This window comes from Choloepus didactylus, chromosome 16, assembly GCF_015220235.1.
Source record: "Choloepus didactylus isolate mChoDid1 chromosome 16, mChoDid1.pri, whole genome shotgun sequence".
In the NCBI taxonomy this organism is placed as follows: domain Eukaryota; kingdom Metazoa; phylum Chordata; class Mammalia; order Pilosa; family Megalonychidae; genus Choloepus; species Choloepus didactylus.
The window spans coordinates 15,210,690-15,237,068 of NC_051322.1; the positions used below are offsets into that span (position 1 = coordinate 15,210,690).

A 26,379-nucleotide genomic window follows, 5' to 3' on the forward strand; every position below is an offset into this window, starting at 1 on the left:
ATTTTATCTTTCATAAGAAATGGGAAATTTTCAGTGATTATTTCCTCCATTATTCTTTCTGCCCCTTTTCCCTTCTTTTCCCCTTCTGGGACACCCATGGCGCTATATTTGTACACTTCATGTTGTCATTCAATTCCATGAGACCTGCTCATATTTTTCCATTTTGTTCCCTATTTGTTCTTTGGTGTGTAGATTTCAGGTGTCTTAAGTCCTCTAGTTCATGAATCCTTTCTTCTGTCTCTTTAAATCTGCTGTTGTACATCTCTATTGTGCTTTTCATTGGTTCTATCATGCCTTTCATTCCCATAAGTTCTGCCAATTTTTTTTCAAACTTTCGAGTTCTTCCTTATGTTTGCCCAGTGTCTTCTTTATATCCTTCACCTCTTTTGCCACATCTTTTCTCAACTCATTGATTTGATTTTTGAATTGATTTACCAAATTTGTTTGAACATCTTTAATTAGTTGTTTCAACTCCTGTATCTCTCAAAATGTAAGTTTGTTCCTTTGAATAAGCCATATCTTTGTTTTCCCTAGTGTGACTCATAGTTTTTTGTTTTCTAGGCATCTGGTTTCCTTGATTACCCCAAACAGATCTTCCCAGGTCTCAGGAGGAGGGTGTAATCAAGTTTCCCTGAGGATGGGACCCAGAAGATTGTTGGACTTTCTTGTGAGACCTCAAGACTCTGTGTTCTTCCTGTCCTGCTGGGCAGGTGGTGCTTGGTGTAAAAAGGTGCAGTGCCTTTAATTCCCAGCAGACCCTGTCCCTGCCTGGGACCCAAGATGTGTCAGAAGCCAAGCTTAAGCTATTTCTTTTTTTTCCTCCCCCAGGCCCTTTGGTCTGAATTCTCTGAGAGATGGCTGCCACTTGAGCTGGGCCCTGCTCCCCAACCCATTTCTTAGGGAAGATATGCCTTTTAGGGAATTATCTCCTTTACTTGATGTCTTCCTTTGTCTCTCTATGTTAACTCCACTCTTGCCTGGGTCAGTGGCTGACAGTTGAAAATGCCTGAGGCTTTCTGTAATGAGCTACTTAGAATGAGAGAAAAAAAAAAAGAAAGAAGAAAGAAATCCCCTTTTCAGAGCCAGTCCCAAGTCCCCCCATTTTCCCGTCAAAAGCTGGAGTTGGTACCCAGTTGTATGTGCTTGTTTCCTTGGTACACAGCCCCTTTCCCATATTCTGAGGTCAGCCATATCTAAAAATATCTGTTTTTATTTATTTATTATTATTATCTTTCTTTTTTCTGTCAGCCCTGCCTTCTCTCTGCCAGGAGAGACCTCATGTTCTTTGCTGCTTGCTCCAGGTTTATCTGTGCTCATAGCTTGTATTCAGCAGTCCAAATTTGTTAATTAAAACCACAGTTGGAGCTTGGTTGAGCTACCTTCCCTTGCTCCCAGCAGAGACTGCTTCTGTTTCCCACAACTCAGCCTGCCATGCCAGTGGGGGCAGGGGTATTGGGGGAGGTGCCAGCTCCACAGTTTGGGGGGGCTTTACTTATAGTTCAATGCTGTCATTTCAACCCTCTCACCCTTTCCAGACTGGTATAGTTGTTCCATACTATTTACTAGTTGTTCCTGGCTGTTTACTAGCTGCTCTAGAAGACTAAGTAAATTCCACACCTCCCTACACCACTGTCTTGCCCTGCCTTGAAGATGGGTGTTAATTCTCATTATTGGAGTCCTTTATTAGCAGAAGACAGAGAAAGCAGCAGGGAAACAGGAAGTCAGTGAGAACTGGAAGAGAAAACAAAGGATATCACTGTGTGTTGTGAACACCAAGGTACTTTAAGGATTGCCTGCAGCCCGCACAGAATGCCTCAGTCTTCTGGGAGAAAGTATGTCCTTACTGACTCCTTGATTTTGAACTCCTTCTAGACTCAGAATCATGAGTCAATAAATTCTTGTTTAAGGCAATCCGTTGTGTGGCAGCTCTGACAGATTAAGATATATGGTTAATTCTCCTGCAAAACTTCCCATATGGTCATGCTTTAAACAAGATATGACATTCTACATTTTACCATAGAAGTTCTAATTTCAGACTTCGCAGGAGGAATTTTCTGTTTAGGGATCATCTCTAAAAATTGTGATTTATCATTTGATACCCCAAACCCTCTATCATAATGTGTATTTATATATTCTTATGTTCATATGTGTGTGTGTGTGAACAGACGTGTATTTAGGTACATTTGTATGAATTAGATTGAATTATTGAGCCTATTTCTTCACTCCCCTACCCTCACTGCTAACCATGTACATTGCCCTGAAGCCTTTACCAAAAGGAGAAGCTTCTATCCTCACCCCTTTACTTGAGGCCCAACCACCTGACTTGCTTTGGCCAATGGGATTTTAGCAGACCTGATACAACTAGGAATTGGAAATGTGCTTGTGTGGTTGGGGTTGCATTTTTGCACTTGTGTCACCACCATGAGAAGAGCTTTGCTTGAACCCCTGGTGGAATATAGTTGGTCAGTCCACAACCATCAGACTAAAAGAGCACAGACACCCCAGGGAACACAAAGATCTCTGAGGGAAAAAAAATGGCTATTGCTGTATATCATTGGGAGTGTGGCTGCTACACGGCAACTGCTGATTGATGCACTGATCTACATTTCAACATATATCTTTTACATTTGCAAGCACTGTATTCCTTAAACTTAAACCAATATAGTTAATGGTCTCTGATAGGCCTTATTAATAGGCCTTATGAATATATATCTAACAACTTCCATATATATCTAACAGATATAATATTTGGGACATTAGGTTTTTTGACAGTTAATTGTGTGAGAAGCAGCCATGCATGGTAAATAGCATGGTGTCTAGATGTCAAGAGATGAGTCCTCAAATTTCTATGCATTAGCCTTGAAATAAAATGAAGTATTATGCATATTTGTTTATTTAAAAAATCACTAATAAAAATGCAGCGATATCTGGCTTTCACCTTGGATCTGGGATCGAACTAACTAGAAACACAGAGGGACTTTTGAGGTCCTGGGGAAACAAGATCGGGGAGTGCTGGAGAGAGGTCACTAGATGCATTGTAGATGTGTTGCTGCCTAAATGTCAGTCAGCATAAGCCAGGTGATGAAAGGAGGAGGCAGCCACGGGGTAGAATATGTGTTAGTTTAAGGGCAGTTTGTGAAAGGCAGGGACTCTTGGGAGAGCGCAACATGACTGGAGGATACAGAGTATTATATGACAGGCTTGCAAAGATGATTGATGGAGGGCAGGAGATGAATGCGAGGGTTGAAACATGGGCCCAGTGGAAATCTGTTGATGGATATTAACTCCCAGCAATCTTGCTTACCAGTTGTGTGACCTTGTATTTGCTGCATCAGGGCTCTATGCCTCAGGTTCCTAATTTGTGAAGAAGGGATAATAATACTATTTCACGGAGTTGAAGGATTATAGGAAATACATGTGCAGTGTTCAGAACAGTGCCTGGCATATAGAAAGTGCTCAATCAGTGTTAGCTAGTACTATTTTAGAAGAGGAATGCATGTTAAGCTTTGACTTTTGGGTAGATTGATGACTATGTAGGTGAGTGAGAGCCAAAGTTCCAGTAATAGCTGATTCTCTATCATTCACCATTCAAGAAGTGCCACCATGGTACTAACGTGAGCAGTTAGGAAGAGATAATAGTCAAAGAACTGAAATTCACTGGGGTTTTTCATAGAGTCTTTGAATTATAGATGTACTTCTTTATTAAGTAGGGGGCGGTACATGCAGGGAATTTGGAGTCCCCACCCCTCCACCCCCCAATATTTAGGGGCAAACCAGAGACTGTAGGAGGAGCAGGGGGAGTGCTGAGCAGCTTTGGCCTCAGGGGCTTCAGGGCAGGGTTGTCGCGTGAGGATGAGCAAGCTCCTGTGATAGAGTGAAGCATGCGCACTCTGTCCCTGTAACCGAAAGGTGGCTCCTCTGGCCAGGCCCACCCCAAGAGTGAAATCCCGGTGACTCGGCTTGAATAGATGGTAAACTGAAAGTGAGCAAGGAAATGCTGGAGGCAGGGCCAGTGGGAGAGAGGAGATTCTCCCTCTCTAAGGAGACTCCAGCCTATGTCAGGGCTGTCGGGCTAACTGCTTATGTGCTTATATAAGAAGCAAATTCTTAAATAAGAATAAAGGGAAAATAGTTACTTCTTGTATTCTCCAATTTATATTATATACGTATATTTTCTGCTTTGGCGAGTCAGGGTTTGCAGTTCTCCCTGTTGAGCTCTAGATGAATGGTTTGGGTTCTAAATTAAAGGTCAGACAGAGTGCATAAATGTTTAGTAGGTAATGCATCTTGTTTCATAAATATTTTATATATTCCAATTATTATGTGACTAGGAACTATACTGTAAGTGTTGAATAAGGATTCTTGAAATGAACAAAAAAGAAATATTGAAAAGGAAACCAAGAATAATTCAAAATGAAAACTCTAAATCTTCTCAGCAAATCCATGAGGAGCGGGAGAGGGAGAATGTAGAAGGGAACTAGAAAACAGAAACATGCCGCAAACCTCATCTTTGTGGAGGTAACAGGGTATGAAAAAATAAAATATCCTTGATGAGGTTGATAGTGATCATTTAATCTTGATAAAAGAAAACAAGTATAAGGATGTATATCTGATTGTGAAAATGAGTTGACACTGATAGAGAAAAATAGAAGAAAGAAACAAAAAATTGATCAAGCCATTATTGTTATATAAGAAAGGAGTAAAAGGGGAATAATACATGACTGCAACTAATAATAAAATAAAATGCAAAGAATTAAGGCAACTATCAGTTATCACCAATAAACAATAATGAGCAAGATTTTTGTAAAAAAAAAAAAGAAACTAAATCCCATTCATCAAAAAAAGGAAAATATGATTATATGCCAATTGCTGGAAACAATAAAATCCCACATATGGCATCCTTTGAAAATCTGGATTATGATGCAATGCAATTTATAATTAAGTGTGATTAGTTAGTGAATGTCCAGCCTACCTTCAAAAAGTTACTATGTTTTGTGGCAGGAGGAGGAAAACTGAGGATTGTACAGGACTGGGCAGCGAAATGGCAGACAACATCATTTAGGGAAGCAGAGAGGCAGAAGGTGAGTCTCCATGTAGCACCCTATATTCTTCTAACTCACATTCATTGGATTAAATCAATTGAAATATGTGCCAACTAAATGGGGGATTCCTGGAATCTCAGGCATTTTCCTGGAAGTTCTAGACAGGTTCTGGATCCACAGTCACTTCCAAAAATATTTGTTTTAGGAACAATCTTGACCAGGTCTTGCCAGAATTCAACTAGTATCATGACAGATTTTGGTTATGCAGCCACACCCTATGAATTCTAAAACAGCTAAATTTGAAAAAGTGCCTTGACTATTTAGATAACTTCAGAGTAACATACTCCGTATCTTTGTGTCATTAAAGTTTGGGATACCACTTATTGAGTTATGATAGGGTTTTACTTGATAACTAAACAAATACAGGATTAGCTAAAATACATCCAGGAAATAAAAAATAGGAAGAAGGAGATTTATCCTGATGCAACAGGATGATACATTGGAAATGTCTGTCCATTGAGGTCTAAAATTAGACATGTGTTTACAAAATTAGGTTTCATAAAAAATAAACATTTTCAAGCCCCTCCTTCACTTTGAGAGTTAAAAGAAGCATGAAGTAGATTTCGAAGGAGAGGATTTTCTGAGACATACTCATCGGGTAAATGTGTGTGGCTCCCTTAAGGAGAGGTGTACCCTGAGGGAGCTTGGAGAAGTGCCAGTCTCACCATGCGGCTGCTGACTCTCCTGTGCAGTAACAACTTCTGGTCAACCTCCTTGAGAAGCTGCAGGCACATGATGCATTTTCTTCTCTCCTTTTTTCCGTTCTGATGCCTGGAATATAGAAGTAAGGGTGCTCTAGCAATTACCTTGGGTTGTGATGATGAGATCCAAACTTTAGAGATGATGGAGTCCCTGAAAATTTCATGGACATTAGCAAGCCAATCTTGAACTGCCTAGTTCCATATTGAAAAGCTGGAGATATGAACTCATACCTATTTAAGCCACTGTCATTTGGGGTTTTCTGTCCTCATGCCCCAAATCTAATTTACATATATATCTCAATTTAGATCCAAAATTATATCTGAAGTTACCAAATCCAAATTAAGCATTCATTAAACAGCACTACATGATTGTTCACCATTGAAATATATCTTCATGTTATAGCAACAGATTTAGGAAGGAAAACTGAATGGTTTTATCATGAGATGCTAAAGAAAATGAGAACATTTAGCAAACATTCTGAAAAAAAATTATAATTAACGTAGGAATAGAAGGTCTTTTAATCGAAATAGAGATTGAGAGAATCAAAATTATCTTCCTTTGCAGAGGATATGATTATATAAATATAATATGACCCTATAATATCCAGTATACTACAAAAATATCCTAATTACAAAATTTATTTAATCAGGTTTTAGAATACAAGGTAAGTCAGCAAAAGTCAATTGCTTTTTTTTCCTAGCAAAAAACAGTTAATAAAATCAATGAAAACAACAGAGTTCTATAAATAAGTGTGTGTGTGTGTGTGTGTGGGGGGGTGATATCTAGGAATAAACAAGAAATGCATTCAGGCTTTACAGAGACAGTATTAAATGTAACTGCAGATCATAAAACATAAGCACATAGTGAGACACAATGTTTAATCAGATAGAAACATTTAATATACAAAATATCAATGATTTATTAAGTTAATTTATAAATATAATTAAATTCTAATCAGAATTTCAATTTCAGAATAAGGTCATGATTGCTGTCCAAAACCTTGGGGCATATTTACAGTGAGGGGGACTTACTCTATAAAGTATAAAAAAATCTTCCTGTCAAATGGTAACAGGACTGGAGAAAAAGACCAATGATATTCTAATTAAATTTCAATAAAAGACCCCAGTGTATAGCAAACATAATACAAGGGAGAGCTAGCATTTAAATTCAGTGAACACTTTTTTGAAATAAAATGATGCTATATGTATATTTGCATGCTAAATCATAACATATTCAAAAATATATTCTAGATAGATTGAATAATCAAATATAAAAAACACAAAATTATATACATGTTATGAAATATAGAAAAAAATTCTCTATGGTTAAGGTGGAGGCGATTTTCTTTAGCAGGAAAGGCAAATGTAAGCTAGAGCAGGAAAGAGAAACTTTAAGCCATCAGGGAAAATAAAGGATAAATTTCTATATAAAATTTTTTATAACCGAAAAATGACAAAAAACGAGGAAAGTGTTATTATCACTAATATACTATTAACTCTTACAAATAGTTAAGAATAAATGAATGAAAATGGCAAAAGTCTCTGAATAAGCAATTGGTGGAAAAGCAAGTACAAAATGATCAGAAAACATATAAAACAACAATTGGGCCTCATTAATAGAGATATACGGCATGTTTCATAAGTTATATCGGGATTAATAAAATCAATTATTATTGATAACTAATGATTGCAAATATGTGGGGAAATGGGCTATTTGGAGTGTGAATTGTTGCAAAGTTTCTGGAAATGCTATGATATAACAATGAAAGTAAAAAAAAGAAAATGGATGCATTTTTTCTCCAGTTCCATTCTAACTCACAGAAATTATGTTTATTGGTTGTTTATTGCAGTAGAGTAAGAGAAACTGGAAAAAAGATTGATGTTCATCAATAAGACAATAATATTGGTAAATAAAAATATTACAGCATGCAAGTATTAAAAAAGAATAAGATATATATTTATATGACCTGAAATGATATCCATTATATACTATTAAATGATAAATATTATTCTGTAATGTGTATTTTATAATTTCGTTTTTTGTATAAAAGAAGCAGAGCCAAAGTATATATGTATACCAATATATGTAGACTTCCATAACTTTATATGATCACAGGGACATTGAATGGGCTCATTTTAATTCTTAACATGGTTTACCAACAGATTAGTGGGTTTCTTTTAAGAGGAGGCATACATTAATTTTTCTCTGTACATATTCCTACTGCTTTGTTACAATAGGGAAGTATTATGACTTTATATTTAAAAATAAAATAAGAATTTTAAAGTGGCAAAATTGTGTTTCTGTGAAAAATTCTAACTTGAAAATCTTGCCCTTTGATTATATTCATTCATTTAATATTTTGTGAACTTTAAGTTTACTTTAATATTCATGTAGTCAGTGAGCTGGGAGCTAGAGATAGAAGGCAAATGTCTGGACTCTCTAAAAGAATGCAGGGTGACATTGAACAGTGATAAAAGGAAAAAAGATGAAATACAAAATAAATTTCCAATTTGTGTAGAGTGAACGATGGAATTATTCTTCTGTTGGGACAGGAATTATCACAACATTACCGATTGTTCTCACCTTTCTGAGTTGTGTTATTCAAATCCCATTCACCTTGCAAAACCTAGCTCCAGTGGAGTTTCTTCAATCCAAATTTTGTTCTACATTCCTTGATTACTTCACCCTTTTCCCTATTTTTCTAATTTTTTTGCACTTATTGTCAGAATCACCAAATTGAACACTGAGTAATTCTCTTGTCAGTAATATTATCCCTACCTTCTCTGTTAAGTTGTTTAAAACTTAAAGGCTGGGTTGACTTTTATTTTATTTCCCTGATCAATCACAAGATCAAGCACATTCACAGGTATAGAAAGGCACTCGTAAATATTCTCTGGTGATTACATGACTGATTTGTGTTGCTGTATCCAGTTATTCAAGTGACTCTTTTAAGTACTACTTGTAATGACTTTCTCAGTTTTTCAGTGTACAATTCAGTGCCATTAATTACATTTACAATGCTGTGCTACCATCAACACCATCTATTACCAAAACATTTTTGTTACTCAAAACATACACCTGTACTCTTTCAGAAATAATTCCCCATTTCCTCCTGTCAGCTCATCTTGCAACCTATAATCTACTTTCTGTCTTTATGAATTTCATTATCCTAGATATTTCATACATGTGCAATCATACAATGTTTGTCTTTGTGTATCTGGATTATTTAGTTTAGCATATTGATTTTAAGGTTCATCCATGTTGTAGCATGTATCAAAACATCATTCCTTGACTCTTGAAGATGATTGTATAACTATGTAGCTTACAAGGGGTGACAGTGTGATGGTGAAAACCTTGTGGATCACACCCCCTTTACCCAGTGTATGGATGAATGAGTAAAAAAATGGGGATGAGGACTAAATGAAGATTGGAATGGGATGGAGGGGATGATTTGGGTGTTCTTTTTTACTTTTGTTTTTCATTTTTATTTTTATTCTTTCTGGTATAAAGAAAGTGTTCAAAAATGGATTGGGGTGATGCAGGCACAACTGTATGATGGTACTGTGAATGGTTGACTATACACCATGAATGACTGTATAGTAAGTGAATATCTCTCAATAAAAATGAATTAAAAAATGTGCTCAGGGAAAAAATCATTACTTTTTATGGCTGAATAATATTTAATTGAATGGATATACCACATTTGTTTATTTGCTCATCTGTTGATGGACAGTTGGACTGTTTCTACCTTGGGCCATTGTGAATAATGTTGCTATGAATATCAGAGTGCAAGTATCTGTTTGAATCGTACTTTGAGTTCTTTTAGTGCATACCTAGGAGTGGAATTGCCAGGTAATGTGGTAATTGTATATTTAACTTTTGGAAGAGCTGCCATAATGTTTTCCATAGCAGCTGGACTGTAGTACATTCCCACCAGCAATGCACAAGTGCCCATTTTCTCCACATGCTGGTGTATGTGGAACATCACATTGTGGTTTTGATTTTCCTTTCCCTAATGGCTAAGATAGTGCACATGTTTTCATGTGCTTATTTGCCATTTGTATATTTTCTTTGGAGAAATGTAATCAAGTCCTATGCCCATTTTTTAACCATTTTTTTTTTCTTTTTTGTTTTTGCATTGTAAATTTCTTGATATATTCAGAATATTAAGCCCTTATCTGATATATGGTTTGCAACTATTTTCTCTCACTCCATAGATTGTCTAATCACTTTCTTTTTTTATGTTGTTTTTTTAAATAATTTTCATTAGAAAAGTTGTCATTTTACAGAAAAATCCTGCAGATTATGCAGAGTTCCCATATAACTTCTCCCTTACACACGGTTTTCCCCATCATTATCAGTATGCATTTGTGTGGTACTTTTGTTACAATAGATGAAACAATATTATTATAATTGTGCTATAAACTATAGCCCATAGTTTACACTGAGGGTCACTGTGTTGTGCAGTACTATGGTTTTTTAAATTTGTATTTAATTTTTATTCTAGAAACATATATAAATTTAAAATTTCCCCTTTTAATCACATTCCTTCTGTTCCTACTTTCTTAAGTGTTTTTTATCAAGAAGAGGTGCTTGATTTTGTCAAATGTCTTTTCCACATCAATTTGAATGTGTTTCTTTTTTTTTTCTTCATTCAATTAAAGTGGTTTATTACATTAGTAGATTTTCTCATGTTGAACCACTTTTGCATATGCGAGTCCCCTTGATTATCATGTATAATTCTTTTAATGTGCTGTTGGGTTCGGTATGCTAGTATTTTGGTGAAGAATTTGCATCTATATTAATAAGGGATATTGGTCTTTAATATTCTTTTCTTGTAGTATTTTATCTGACTTTGGTATTAGGGTGATGTTGGCTTCTTAGAATGAGTTAGGATCTGTTCCCTCCTCTTCAATGTTTTCAAAGAATTTGAGCAGGATTGGAGTTTATTCTTCTGTGAGTATTTGGTAAAATACACTGTTAAAGCCATCTGGTCCTGGGCTTTTGTTTGTTGGGAAGTTTTTGATGACTCATTCAATCTCTTTACTTGTTATTGGTCTGTTGAGATCTATTTCTTCTTGAATCAATGTAGGTAGTTTGTGTGTTTCCACAAATTTGTCCATTTCATCTAGGTTGTCTAATTTGTTGGCATACAGTTGTTCGTAGTATCCTCATATATAATTTTCTTTGGGTCAGTGGTAATGTCTCCCCATTCATTACTGCTTTCAGTTGTTTGTGCCCTCTCTCTTTTTTTTTCTGTCAGTCCAGCTAAAGGTTTGTTGATTTTGGTGATCTATTCAAAGAACCATCTTGGTTTCATTAATTCTCTCTACTAGTTTTTGTTCTCTGCTTCATTCATCTCTGCTCTTAGCTTGTTATGTCTTTCCTTTCATTTGTTTTGGGTGTAGTTTGCTCTTCCTTTTTAAATATTCTCCAGTTGTGAAGATAGGTATCTGACTTAAAATATTTCTTCTTTTTTAATGAAGCATCTGGAGCTATAAATTTCCCTCTCAGCACTGCCTTTGCTGAATCCCATAGGTTTTGGTATGCTGTGTTTTCATTTTTATTTGCCTCAAGAAATTTCCTAATTTCCTTGTGATTTCTGCTTTAACCCATTAGTTGTTTAAGAGTGTGTTGTTTAATTTCCACATATTTGTGAATATTCATTTCTCCCTTCATTAATTTCTAGTCTCATCCCACTGGGACTGGAAAGATACATTGTATGATTACATTATTTTTCAGTTTATTGAGACTTCTTGTGACTTAACATATGGTCTGTCTTGGAGAATGATTCTTGTGCACTAGAAATGAATGTTTATTGTTTTTTATAGTATCACTGAAGTCCATCTATTTCCTCATTCATAATCTGTCTAGATGTTCTCTCCGTTGTTGAAAATGGTATCTTGAAGTCTACTATTTATGTACAGCTGTCTATTTCTCCCTTTATATCTGTAAATATTGCTTCATATATTTTGGAGCTATGCCATTAGGTGCGTATATATTTATAATTGTTATGTCTTGTTGAATTGACACCTTTATCATTAGATAGTGACCTGTCTCTTGTTACAAATTTGATATTTAAAGTTTATTTTATCAATATTAATATAACTACCCCAACTCTCTTATGGTTACTATGTTCATGATACTGTATTGCATCACACTATTGCATGATATGATCTCTCCTTGTCCTTGGCATTCAACAGTTTGACTATGTATCTGGGCATTGTTCTTTTCATGTTTGTCCTGTTTGGGGTTCATTGGTCTTCTTAAATGTGTATATTCATATCTTTTCTCAAGTTTAGAAAGTTTTTTGCCTTTATTTCTTTTACCCAATTTCTCTCTTTCTTCTCCTTCTGTGACTCCGATAATACATATATTGGTATACTTGATGGATCTCAGAGATCCCTTAGGCTCTATTTATGTTTTTTAAAATTCTTTTGCTTACTGTTTCTCAGCCTGAATCATTTCAATTGTCTTGTCTTTGAGTTCACTGAATCTCTCTTCTGCTATTTCCAATTTGCTGTTGAAATGCTCTAAGGAATTTTTCACTTCAGTTACTATTGTCTTTAACTCCAGTAATTCTGTTTGGTTCCTTTTTAAAATTTCCCTCTCTTTATTGAGATTTTCATAGTTTCCCTTTTTGTTTTTCTGATACACTTCATTCATTCTCTGTGTTTTACTTTATCTTTCTCTTTTAGCATATTGAGGAACATTTTTTTTAAGTCTTTGTTCTTTATGTCCTAAATCCAGTCTTCTTCATTGATTGTTTCTGGATTTTTATCTTGTCCCTTTGGATAGGCCATCATTTCCTCTTTCTTTGTTTGCCTTGTAATTTTCTGTTGCATACTGTATATTTTAAAACCTTAAAATGTTAACTCCTTAAGTTTGTATCCAGATAGCAATATGAGAGAGATTTCCTTGAATGTCAGGAGCTAACAAAAACAAACAAATGCCAAAAACACTTCTTACAGTGTTTTCAAATTGGCTCTGCTTTGGCTGGTGTTCTTCAGAGTTAAGCTTCCCATCAAGAAAATCAGCTCAAGAGGAATGTGAAATGCAGTGTTCTCTCAGTCTTTTCTCACCCTGGGTCTTGTCCTGGGCTTGGGCTTATTCCTGTCCTTAGGAATTTCCCTGATTACAGGAATTCAAATGTCCCCTCTACTTCCTAAGAAGTAGACTTTCTTGTCCTCCTGGTACTTTATTCTATGTCTTAAAGCAGGTGATCCTTTTTCTGGAGCTGCTTTGACTTAATTGTTTCATCCAGTGGTTTAACTCTCTGCAAGCTGCTTCTGCCTGCAGGACAAGTTCTGGGAAGGTGAGCCAGAGATGGTGTTCTGACTCCTTCCTACAGGCTGCCACCAGCTAGAATGGCACCTGTGTCCAGGGACTGCAGTGTGGATGTGGGGGTTACTCTGCTCCTTCCAGATCAGGGCCAGGGGCCCACAGTGGCAGTGCAGGTGGGTGCCACACTGAGCCAGAGAGGGGTTAGAAGAAGGGCCAGCAAGATACCATGAGCTTCTCCTACTCTTTTTAAAGCTGTATTTCTTGTGCAGCACTTGCACAAGAAAATACATTTATTGAAATCCTTTAATTATTTTCTAGAGTTTTGAGGAAGATGGCTCTTCTAGGTTTTGGTAGTTGTTCAAAGATTTTGTGGGGGAACAGCACCCTATAGCAGCTTATGCCACCATCTTAGTCAACTGGAAGCCTCTCATCATTTTGGCTTTGACTGTCCCTTCATCTGGAAACATAGTAGTAGGTATCTATCTTCAGATAACCCACAAATCCTTTCAGAACTCATCTAAAAATATATATAAGTAATAGCATAATCCAGGACTATATGTGCCCCCCAGAATCTTTTTGCATTTGCAAAAATTTTGCATTTTTGCAAAATTTTCTATTTGAAAAATCTCTTAGTTCATCTACAAGAACCTTTTCATCTCTGTTAACTTTATATTGTATTTTATAACTTGTTATAATTAGGAAGAAGGGCATTTCACACTTCACATTTGTTTCCAGAGTTCTGCTGACTAAAGTAAAATAAATCTTTCTCTTAGGAACTCTTATTCCTTCCACCTGCTCATCCAGCCCACCCTTGTGTGATTAAGTAGTTATTTATACTATAGTAAGATTAAAATATTATCAAATGACTACCTATGGGTATCATTAATTTATTGCCTGTGGATAGAAATGCAAATAGCTTTCTAATTAATATTCTAGATCTAATTACTAGACCACCTGTGTGTCCCCCAAAAGTTTTTCTTTTTTTAAAAAATATTTTTGAATTTTTATTGATAAACATAAAGTCTGCAAACTATCTCAATTAATATAGAATGCTAGTTTATTTTTGAACATTGAATTGATCATGACAAATTAGCTGATTAACATTTTATAAACAAGTATATATATTATTCCCTCCATCAGAGTTTAATGTCCTCCATAATTTTCTGTTCTAAGCTACTTTATACTCCATTTCTTGGTGTTAACTTGTTTTCTTCTTTTTATTTGCCCCTATTTAATGTGTTCTGTAGTCCTTGCTCTTGCTCCCTTTTGTCTCTCTCTTTCTGTTTACTATTATTGCTCTCACCACCTTTTTTCTTTCTTTCTTACATCTTGGTTTTCCCTCACAATTTTGTCCTCTTTATCATTCTTTATTATTTTCTTCTCCTTGATCCTAAACCTCCCTTGTTTTCCTCCTGACTTCTCCCAACAACCGTTCATGGACATTTTTCATTTTTTTCTCTATTCACTATGAGTGTAATCTTGTTTCTCATTGATTTTTGCCTTAGACTTTCTCTTCCAGATGTCACTTGATACACTATTAATTAAACTAAACTATTTAAAAAATTTTTCCACCCACAAAAGATGCATTCTATTTTATATATTTTTGACCTTTATAAAGAAAACACATTTTCAGAAAACACATATGCTAATATTGATGTAAGAACATTAATCCCCGTCTATTTATTTTCCATTTTTTGTACATAGATTCCAAATAAATATCAACCCCTTAGCTTGGCATTCATAATCTCACACTATCTGGCTCCACACCCATTGAGCTCCATACAAATACTCCAGCTAAAGTTCACAAGCAGCTTATTCTAAAACATTTACCATTTTTTGTTTCTTTATTAATGTGTTCCATTGTACCTGGAATGCAATTTTCCTACATCTATTCATCCAAATCTTACCCGTGCATCAACACTGTTTGAATGCCAATTCTTCCAGGAAGATTTCATTCATTCTTGTAGGACAAGGAGACCTCCCTCTTCTACACTCTATCTGCATTTTGTGCTACCTTCTTTCAGGTGCTTACCACTTTCTGCCCTATGCTGTTGTTAATTGAGTATATTTTTTATCTTTTCTTTAATACCATGAGCACTTTGAGAGCAAGATGGAGACATTACTCATTGCAAAGGACACACTGCCCAGCATAAGGCCATGTTCAGAAGAGGAACTTAATAATTAATAAACATGGCATCAACAGTATTAATTGGCCACAGTCAAGAAGCTATGTGTGTGTGTGTGTATATGTGTATATATTTTGTCTCATAAAAACTGCCTAAAAGCTCAAACTATTGCTTACCTAATTGCTTTGCTTTCTGTAAGTGCCCTTGTATAGGATTATATTAAACACTCACTATGGAAGATAGTGAGAGATTAATAATAAAATGAAGGGGTGATTGGACAAACAAAATGCAGGCTGAATTAAGGCATTCATTTAAGTGTGTTGTGATATAATAGTTTATTTTTCCTCCTCTTTGTGAACTCATTATATATTAAACTCTAAGAAGGAGATTGGGTTATTGGGTTATTTTGCAGGATAGAATGAAATATTTCCCAGATTTAATTATGCATTACCAGCTGCAGGGTTTTCTGTTTTTTCTTTTTCTTTTTTTTTTTTTTTTTTTTTTTTTTGTATCAGAAGAAGAAACACATTTGTGAAAAATGAATTATGTTGGTTCAAATTTCCTGAAATTATTTGAGAATCCTCTCCCCTCAAATTTAACTCTTAAAGTGCATTATATAAAACATATATACTGTCCTAAACTTTACAAGTACATTTTATGCAAAACAGAACAGAGTGGAGAGAAGGTAGGAAAGTGATGATTTTTACATAAATATTTTTTTATATTTAAATATTATTGACTTTAATATGAATCTTTATTAAGTTATGGATACTGTTGTGACCTTCAGAAGGACTAAAATGTTTGTCAAAGGAATGGTGCTCTTGGGCTCATTGTTTTCTTTCTTTTATTTTCAAATACAGAAATGTTTGTTTATATTTATACATTCTGTAGACTGAAACTTGTTTGTTAGTTACAATACATTTTAACAAAATCAGAAGAAAAGTAGAATTAAAAAGTAACTTGCATGAATTTTATTAAACATGGAGAAGTTGTATTTTGTCTTTCACTTTGCTATTCAATAAATAAATGAATTGCTTTTAGGAATAAAAAGTTTGTACCTTTATTCATTTGATGAAATCTGCCTGTCTTTGACATGTAGAAGAAATGAAAAATTCACATTCTCTTAGATAAATCTTATACTGACTCTTCATTTGGCCTGGCATTTAGATGAGCTATATCCATAACCATCCTGGGACATTTCAGGATATCCATTGTCAAACTAAAGGAATTATTTCAACTCCAGTCTTAATTTTCTTTCCTGGTTGATTAGATGTTCTTCCTTGCATTTACATCTTTTGACAGTAGTTTCTCTTTTTTCCCCTTCTATGTTATAAGAGAAATTGTGTATGTATATATGTATGTATATATATAAAGTTCATATTATATATACATAAATTTCATATATATAAATTTCTTGTTATATATATACATATACATATAGAAAACTCTATACATGTATGGACTAAATATGTATTCATTCATTCATTTACCTTTGAAGAAACCCCACTCAGGAAATTATTAAAAAGACAAATTCCCATGAATAAATAGTTTTTTTAAGGATTTGTAGGGTTTTGTCAACTGTCATGTAGTGCAGAGTGAACATGGATAGAGAAAATTATCTTTATATATGTACATACATACAAATACCTATTCACATAGGCACATGTACATACATATATATGTATAAGATGGTTGCATTTTAACATTTATTGAGGTAAACATATGTGGCCTCTGAATCCCTGTTTTCTTCTCTAGTTAATTCTCATTAGTATCCAAGGAAAAAACAACACCACAGTACCCACTGTCTCTAAGACAATTAGACAGTAGGTCAATGGATCCACATTTAACTAAGGACTGCAATGTATTATACTTTTGATTTTAGAATACTTACAGTAAGCAGACCTTTAGCTTAAGCTATTAGGAGGGGATTCAAGTGGCAATGAGGTGAACACCAAGGGAATCAAGAAATATCTAAAAACTGAGCATTTATGAAAGACTTCATGACTAGAAACTTATTACTAAAGGAGAAGAAAACAAAGAAATCTTGCTATGAGTTCATGAAAAAATCTGCATAAAGAGACAAAATAAAACAAATGCAGAGAAAGAGGATAATTGTAATAGTAGTACATGAACAGAGTAAATGTTAAAAAGCATGTATAATGCATTCAATAAAAATGTTGAAATGTACTCTAGGAAGTAAAAGATGAAAATGAGAGGATAAATGTTTAGCTTGTACTCTGAGATGAAATTGAGCTCACTGAGTTTAAATAAAGTAAAATTGCATGGAAAATAAAGATATAATTGTAGAACCAAAATCTGTGTTTAAAGCAGTAAAATGTAAAATTGACATTAAGGAAAAAATTAAGCTAGTCATGTGGAGCACAAACTCGAGAAGCTCTTCCCAGCGTTCATAAAGCTGAGAAATGAAAGGATCAGTGGAAAAAATAGAAAGGATTTATAATGAAGAACCAGTAATAGGATAATAGTTATATTCATGAATATGAGACCAGAAAAGAGAAATAGAATAATATAATTGCAGATTATAGCAATAAAACCAATTTTTTGTTTGGGAAACCTGGAGAAGAAATCATAACATGAATTTCTCCATTTTTCTGTTTATGTTTTTAGAGTTATTACTTTTTCAAAAAAATAGGATCAACTAACTTAAACAGGAAGTAAAAAGAGTATACCTATGTCAGGTCCCTTTACAAAAAAAACAAAGAAAATATAATCCATATATAAGAGATAGAAAAAAAGATCAGTGACCATTAAGAGACTGACTAAAGTAAGAATACACTCCTCCATTAGAAGGGAATTGTAAAAGAGTCCTTCATTTACATATGTGTATGTTTGTATGTGTGTGTTTAATAATAGAGAAAAAAACATATCTTTATGTGCAATAAAGGGGACAAAATCCATGATGCAGAAATTTGTTCAAACTCAACAGATAAACCAATGGGCATGATGCTCAAACTATGGAAAGTTTTATTCCATCCGTTTATTCAATACGTATTTATAAAATGTCATAGCATAAAGAGATGGAAGACATGGATCATGACCTTAAAACACTTTCAATCTAATATGAAAGGTAAACAAGGAAATGAAGAATTCTCACTTGAGCTGATCATGGCTATGTAGAGTTCACAAAGCAATCAGAGACAAAGGAAAGGGGCCTCATTCATATTGAAAAATGGTTAGTAGGCAAATAGTCCAAGTGTCCTATTGGAAGAGCCAAGATTATTATTGGGGCTACCTCCACCCTGTAAGGCACATTTTTCTCCATGCAGTAGCTGACATCTCCAAATCATTTCATTTGTTGAGGGAGAAATGAAAGGGTCTGAAAATTAGCAAAGGATTAATCCGGAGGCGTTCCATGATTGTTTATGCTGCTGATACATACTCAGTTCTAGAAATACAAGAACAAACAGAATTCCGTCCTGGGAAATATATCCCCATTGCTATTATTTTGATAGCTTATTTCAGAGGACTGTAGAGTTTGTGATCAACTTCCTCTAGCATAACAAAGCAAATGAAATTCTGTTTAGGAACATTCACTAATTTCCACCTTCTTCAGGTTGTGGGTTCCTAAACCACAAGATAGCTTGCAATGCAACAAAAGATACATCTTCAATATAACATGAATATTTTTAAAAGTGCCTATTTTCCTTTAATTAATCAAAATAAAGATTATGTGGAAAATTGATATAAGGAATCTCACAGTTTAAAATACAACTAGTTGGAATGTAACTTTTAGGGACTAGATTTTGATAGTTATCCTAGGGTTGTCTTATATTTAGAAGATTCTTAGATGAGATTAAATCAATCATTACCATTATTGTGACAGAAAATACCTTTGAAATGCAGGTTTAAACTTCAGTTAGCATAAAACACTGGATACAAACCCAGATTCAAGTCATTATTCCTCAGCTAAGCTTCAATGCATATTAAAAATATCCTCCTTTGGAAATTCTGAAGGAGAAAATGTCCTTAAAACATTATTTTAAAGATGTTCAAAATTCAAAATATCCAACTTTAAAAATCACTTTAAAAAAAATAGTTCTCTTCCTTCTGGGAACTATAAGCCCAGGATTTGTTATTTGATTTGTTTTTTATTTTATTTTGTTTTTAACCTCAAAGAGAAAGGACATTTTATGACTAAGTTGTAAACCATTATCAGCAAAGAGTTGCAACAGAAATGCTGACAGAGTCTTAACTATAATGGTAAAATCCGCATCACTCGAATCTCTTAGCCGCCTGAGGGAGACACAGTCGAGTATTAAAGACACGCTGATATTTTGGCAGGTGGGCAGGGTGTAATCTTGTTGAAAACAATACAATTTTATTTTCTCTGAGGAACCTCTAGCTATACATGAACATTCTGTTTTCCCACATATGCATAGTCTACCCATTTAAAAGACTTCAAAATTGGCCTCAGAAATAACTTTAATGGGCTCCTCCCCCCATATATTCAGGAGCGACCAACTTAATATTGAAAAAGAACCATGAAAACCAAGATATAAAACAAACGACCAAACATTGCAACATAATCCTTACATTTTAGTTTCAAACCATGTTCTGACCATTCAATACTTCTGCCACATCCAGGTGGCATTTTGCCTCCATATCAGATTTTAGATTTTACTCTACTTGTATTTATTTCAGTAACTTTATTCGCTCTGGGTGACCACCAGGCTGTGAGTTATTTTCGGGGCAGAAGTCTTGCATTAATTATCTATGCATTTTCTACAGGGAAGGGTAGGTGCCTTCAAACTTCTATAAGTAATGTTCCTAAAATATTAATAAAAATAGACATTCTAAAATATCATTTATTGAGATATATAATAATTGAGATAAATGACCTGTGCAAGTCATGTTACTATAGAATCTTTATCTGTTCTTTCTGTAGTAAGAAACTTTTGGTTTTCAGAGGTATTTGTGACGTTAGGTTTAGACTCACAAGTTCTGTTATTTTATCAGCCGTTATTTGCAGGCTTATGAGAGGAAGAGAGAAAATCTACTTTTTTCACAGCAGAGTGTTTTAAGCACATGGAACTTACTAATATTGGCCACAGACTTGGATTTTTAATCCATTTGCAGCCAAAAAAGTGATAAATCTATCTCCATTTATTTACATTTTATCTTCTTTAAATAGGAGATCATATTATTGGTTTTAACATACATGTACATTTTGGCTAAGTACTAAAGTGCCATGTAAACTAAAGTGTCTTTCACACAGAATTCATTTCAAGTCAACTTTAGTGACATCAGTATTTTTACAGGCTGGTGGCTACTGGAACTCTACTTCAATCATTAATGATTTTCTAATTCCTGCTAATAATTATTGTGTTACAGCTTTAGTTAGGCAGAGTAGGTTTCAATAAATGAGTGCTGAATTTCATGAAAAACAATTGCATATTTGTGTAATAATTTTGAATGATGACCAGACATGTTAATTTTACTGCACCAATATATATTTGTTCACTCATTCTTTCATGTTTCTTCTTTTGATTAAAACACATTTTGGAGAGAAAGTTACTTATGGAAGGCAAGCAATGAACATTAAAGTAGCTTCCTCCTAAGGAAAGATTTTGAGATAGTGGAGGTTTTGTGTCCTGGGCGGAGGTATGCCTGAAATATCCAGAAACTTGTGTCAGGAGTGAGGCATAGCCTTCTCTTGGCCGTAGACTGGAAAGGGGGAAGATTCAAAAAAGCATCTTAACGTGAAGATTAATCAAATACTAGGCAGATTATCAAAAAGAGTTATCACTCAGAAGGTACTAGATAGCAAGGGAGAACTTATGCAGCCAAGTAAGACAGAAACAATTGTTTATGATATCTACTTTAACTATCATTTTACTAACAAGTTGCTTTTTTTTTTTTTTTTAATAGTAGGAGGACTAGAAGGGTGGATGACTTCTTTTTTGTTTTTGATTTTGTTTTGTTTTGGGTGAACTAAACCCAACTACGTCAAGTTTACCCCAGGCAAGTCCTTCACCCTCTACCTGCCTGCGGCCAGGATGCTCCAGGCCTCCTGTGGTATCAAGACCAGAGTTGTTTTTGTAGATTGCTTCTGCAAATTGTCTAAATGAATCTTAGAATCTCAGAATTATTTGTGCCCTTAAAGAAAACCGAATCTTACCTTCCGTTGTATCCAGAGGTCCTTAAGAAACAGTTAAGTCCTGTATCAGGAGATTTCTTTCTCCGCTGAGGTGGCCCGTGTACTTTCAAATATTTTTAATGGTCAGAAAATCCTCTTTATATTAAATTTAAATTCATGACCCCACTTTTCTACCCATTATGCATCTTCTTGTCTCCAGACCACACAGAGTATTGTTCTTACCCTTCCACTGAGGAGCACTTCTGATTACCCTCATGTCACCCCCGATTTCCAGGCACCTTCAGCCAGTCAGCTTGGCTAGAGAGTGTTTTTCCTCTTTTGCTCTCTGACATATACAGTTTGCTCTTTGATTTTCCAGGTCATTTTATACTTCTATTACAGGAAGAGCTGTTACATTAGTTAAGATTATAGGAACTGTGCTTTGTACCCAGAATAAATATACAAGCATTTTAAATATTTTAAAATAGTTGCTTCTAATATCTTCTCTCTTCTAGACTATTAAAATCATTATAGCATATTATGGTAACTTTAGATTCTTAAACTAGTATCAGTCCATTTATCTATTTAGTCATTAATCCATCTATTTACTCAATAAGAAACCATTGAACCCCCTCATAACCCTAAAAAAATCTCTTAATAGTGGGGTATAGTGACAAATAAGCCCAGATATAGCACAAGTAACGTTAGAGATAGATCCATGTATGTACATGAGCAGTGCATCTAATATATTTATTACTCGTCATAACTTTTTATCATATATATAGTTTTTAATATTTCATTTTGCAATAATTTCAGACTTGCAAAAATAACACTGAGAGTTCCCACATGGGCTTCATCCACTTTTCCTAATGTTAACATTTTGCATAACTGTGGAACTATTATGAAAACTTAAAAATTCTGATTGGCATGCTACCATTTATAAAATTATAGATTTTATTCAAATTTCATAAGTTTTTTGACAAGTCCTTTTTCTTTTCGAGATCCAACAATCTTACATCCCACATTACATCTAATTGTCCTGTCTCCTTAGTCCCTTCCAATCTGCAACTGTTCTTCAGCCTTTCCTTGTCTTTTATGACCATGACACTTTGTGTAGTATCCCTCAATTTCAGTATATCAGGAATGTTCTCATGATTAGACTAAGGAATATATTTTTATCAAGATGTACCCTACCCATATCAAGGGGCAAATGATGTCACTCTCTCTTATTCCAATTACTGTCGGCCTTAGCTTGATAACTTGGCTCAGGTGGTGTTTGCCAAGTTTCTCCACTATAAAGTTACCATTTATCCATTTGCAATAAATAAATATCCCAAAGGAGATTGAGTAAATGAAAATCACATTTCTGCTCAGCCTTTCATCCATTGATTTAAAATCCACTGGTGGAACTTGTCTGCAAGAACTGTGAATATAGTGTTTTAATGTTGAATTTATATTTCCCTCATGTCTTATATATTTAATAACTGGTTTTCTTCTTGAGGGACAGCTGCCCCTTCTCCCCAAATTGATTATTTATTCATTCTTTTATATCTGTATGGATTCATGGGCAGTTATTTATTTTATAGGTGTTCTGGTTTGCTAATGTTACTGTTTTGCAGAACACCAGAAATGGATTGGCTTTTACAAAGGGGGTTTATTTAGTTACAAAGTTAGAGTCTGAAGGCTATGAAGTGTGCAAGGTAAGGCGTACCTTCACTGAAGGATGGCCATTGGCCTTCGGAAAACCTTTGTTAGCTCAGAAGACACGTAGTTCGTGTCTGCTTGCTCCCAGATGGCGTTTCAAAATGTCGTTCTCCAAAATGTTGCTCTTGGGGTGTTTTGTCCTCTTGTAGCTGCAGCTCTTCTTCAAAATGTCACTCTCAGTTGCTCTGAGGTCCCTCTGTCTGTGAACTCCTTTATAGGACTCCAGTGATCCAACAAACACCCACCATGAATGGGTGGGATAACTCCTCCATGGAAATTATCCAATCAAATGTTTCACTCACAGCTGAATGAGTCACATCTCCATGGAAACTCTCAATCAAAGAATTACAATCTAATCAACACTAATATATTTGCTCCCACAAGATTGCATCAAAGAACATGGCATTTGGGGGGATATAGTACATCCAAACTGGCACAATAGGTTATAATCCAAATATAAACTACCAATATTTATTTAGTTGCTCAAGTGGTTCCAGCTTTGTCCATTGGGAGTTCTTTCAGGTTGCCTCCTGTGTTTTTCTGATTTTTTTTGACATGGTCCAATCCTTTTGAGAGAACTTCCTTCTTTTCTGGCACCACAGAATTCTTCTGGCACTTCTTATATTGTCTTTACCCCAGTCTTGGGATTAGTCACTTCCCCATGGTGCCCTGGTTCCTTTCATTGGAGAATGGTATTTATAAACCAAGATCTGGATGCCAGGTGAGCTCCTTGCTACTGGGTGTTGCTGCTTGTAGGACTCTCTGGACAGAGTTTCAAAATATATGTGTTTTTTAACCTATGTATAGACACATATGTGTCTATTTCTCTATCCATCTGTATATATATTAAGAAAACACAAGTCCATGTTGATATCTTCAATTCCAATCCAGCATCAACTGTTTTATTCTAGCCTTCTCCCTTTCCTTACTTGTAACTTCTTTCCCTGACAGGGAGAAACCTGGCTGTCATTATCTACAATACATTTATTCTTATTTGTTCTGTCCTGGTACACACATGAAGTGGTCTCCAAATTGCTAACCTATACACCTGGAAGAAACACCTTTAGAGAAGGTAATACAATATTTGCTTACAGTTATTTTAAATATTAATTAATTAATTTTTTAGCCGAGATTATTTATGTGAGTTCTTTTCTCTACCCCTTTCAGTGTTGTTAAATAATCCATTTTGTATTCAATTAGGTTTGTTTGTTAGTTTAAATTCTATTTGGGTTGAAATTCAGTTTGCCATTTGCAATTTTGGCAAATGCATAGAATCATGTATCTGCCACTGCAGTTGTGATACCAAATACTTCCATCACCACTAAAGGCCCCCTTGTGCCACCTCTGTGTATGGTCAAAATCTCCTCTCCTCACTCTTTTATCTCTGACAGCCACTGATCTCTTTTCTTCCTCTGTGATTTTGCCTTTTCCAAATGTCATATAGATGGAATTATGCAACATATAGCTGTTTGGATCCGGCTTCTCTCACTAAGCTAGAGGCTTTTAAATCACTGTTTTTCTGCCCAGCAGGTGGCACCTCTCAGCCTATAGCTCCAGACTGGTGTAAGGAGGTGTGGCACATGGCTGTTTTCCCCCAGGCTTTGGGGTCTGCTTCTGAATAGAAGGCAGGTAGTAGAGCTGGGCCCCACCTCTTTCCTCTTAGGGAAGATACACCCCCTGGGGAGATATCATTTGCATTTGAATAGTCTCTCTGACTCTGCTATCTCCACCTTTGTCTGGGTCAGAATGCTGGGAACTGAAAATGGCTGAGGCTTTCTCCACTGAGCCGAAAAAGGGACAGAAAGCCCCCCTTCAGGCCAGTCTGTGGCCACCTTCAGTTTCACCCATCAGCCAGAGACAGCACCTGGTCCTCTGGGCTCCCCCTCCCTCCCAGAGAGGTTCTCCAGCTCTCCAAGTTCAGTCATCACCAAAAGCCTCTGTCTGCTTGTTGGGGACTCATAGCTGGTACTGAGCAGTCCACGTTTGTTAATTAAAACCTCAGTTGGAGCTGGGCTGAGGTATATTCACTTGTTCAGAGAGTGCTGCTCTCTAGCACAGCGAGGCTTTGGAGTTTGGGCTGCCGTTGGGGAAGGGCTCTCAGTTTGGGTCTGCAGATTTTACTTACAGATTTTATGCTGTTATCTCAGGAATTCCTCCCAATTCACTTTGGTGTATGATGTGTGGTCAGTCACGTTTGTCCCCCAGAGATTATTCCAGATTATTTACTAGTTATTCCTGGTTGTTTATTAGTTATTCCAGGGGGACTAACTAGCTTCCACTCCTCTCTATGCTGCCATGTTCTTCTGATCAGTTCCACAGATTTTAAAAATATTTTATTCTGTTGCCATTTATACAATGTAACATTTCCCCTTTTAATCACATTCAAATATATATTTCAGTGCTATTAATCATGTTCACAATGCTGTTCCACCATCACCACCATCCATTACCTGAACATTTCCATCATTTCAAGCAGAAACCCTGTACATTTTAAGCCTTAACTTCCCATTCCGCATCCCCACCCATTCCCCTGGTAACCTAAAGTCTAGATTCTGACTCTGTGAGTTTGCTTATTCTAATTGTTTCAAAACAGCGAGGTCATATATTATTTGTCCTTTTGTATCTGCCTTATTTCATTCTGCCTGGTGTCTTTAAAGTTTATCCATGTTGTCACATGTATCAGGACTTCGTCATTATTCATAATGTGGGAATTTCTTCTGCCATTTTGCTATCTTGCCTTTGTAAATCTTATACCATTTTTGTCTCTCACTTGCTTTAAAGCCTACTTTTATATTTATTTGCTTCCTTTGGTTGTACCATATTGAGTGGCTTCTAATTTCCATTGGGATATATTTTTCATCTATTTTCCTTGTGGTTACCATGGGGTAAAAATTTAGCATCCTAAATATATATCAATTACATTTGGTTTCATACCAATTTAACTTCAACAGCATGCACATATACTTCTCTTGTACCCCTCCATCCCCCAATATTTTTTCCTGTGATCAGTTTTATATGGCTTTTTGCACATATTTTGTTAGATTTCTATTTAATTATTTCATTTGTTTGGTGACTTTTACATTTGCTATTCCAAGAATATAGTATATACAGATATAATAGATTTTTTGTGTAATGACCTTTTACTCTCTCACATTGTTAAATTCACTAGCTCTAGGAATTTTTTTTTGCATATTCTTTGGTATTTTCTACATAGTTCATCATCTCATCAATGAATAGAAACATTTTGTATCTTTCTTTCCAATCTGTATACATTTTATTTCTTTTCTTGCCTCATTGCACTGGCTAGAATTTCCTGTATGAAGTTGTGGAAGAGTGAGAAGATAGTTCATTCAAGCCTTGTTTC

General features: G+C 35.2%; 1 pseudogene; it reads left to right on the forward strand.

The window, feature by feature from the left end:
• The first annotated feature begins 13,171 nt into the window (after positions 1 to 13,171).
• Positions 13,172 to 26,379, forward strand: part of LOC119511234 — a 48,833-nt pseudogene continuing 35,625 nt past the window's right edge.